This window comes from Octopus bimaculoides, chromosome 10 (assembly GCF_001194135.2).
Source record: "Octopus bimaculoides isolate UCB-OBI-ISO-001 chromosome 10, ASM119413v2, whole genome shotgun sequence".
NCBI lineage: Eukaryota > Metazoa > Mollusca > Cephalopoda > Octopoda > Octopodidae > Octopus > Octopus bimaculoides.
This window is the reverse complement of record NC_068990.1, coordinates 70,116,641-70,117,142: the sequence shown is the minus strand read 5'-3', so window position 1 is coordinate 70,117,142 and position 502 is coordinate 70,116,641.

Genomic DNA, 502 nt, shown 5'->3' with positions numbered 1-502 from the left:
ATATATATATATATATATATATATATATATATATAGGGTAGTTTTTATTTTGTGCCTGAAGAAGATCTCCCTCTTAAAATGTTTCACACACACACACACACATATTAATTAATGAAATTCCAACTCAGTCAGATTTCCAAGTTTTATTATTTGCAATTTTTATAATTTTACAATTTTACAATATTTAAACAAACTAGTACTTTCATGCATTACGCAATCATCAGGTTGATGTAGTGACAATCTTGTTCCACAATTGACATCTGTTAATTGTGGAACAGTTGTCAATTGTGGAACACGATTGTCACTACATAAACCTGATGATTGCATAACACATGAAAGTACAAGTTTATTTCAATATTGTAAAATTGTAAAAATTGCAAATAATAAAATGGGAAAATCAGACTAAGTTGGAATTTCATTGATTAATATAATCTTCTATACACACTCATACAAGATCTTATATATTTACACATATATACTTATATATATATATATATATATA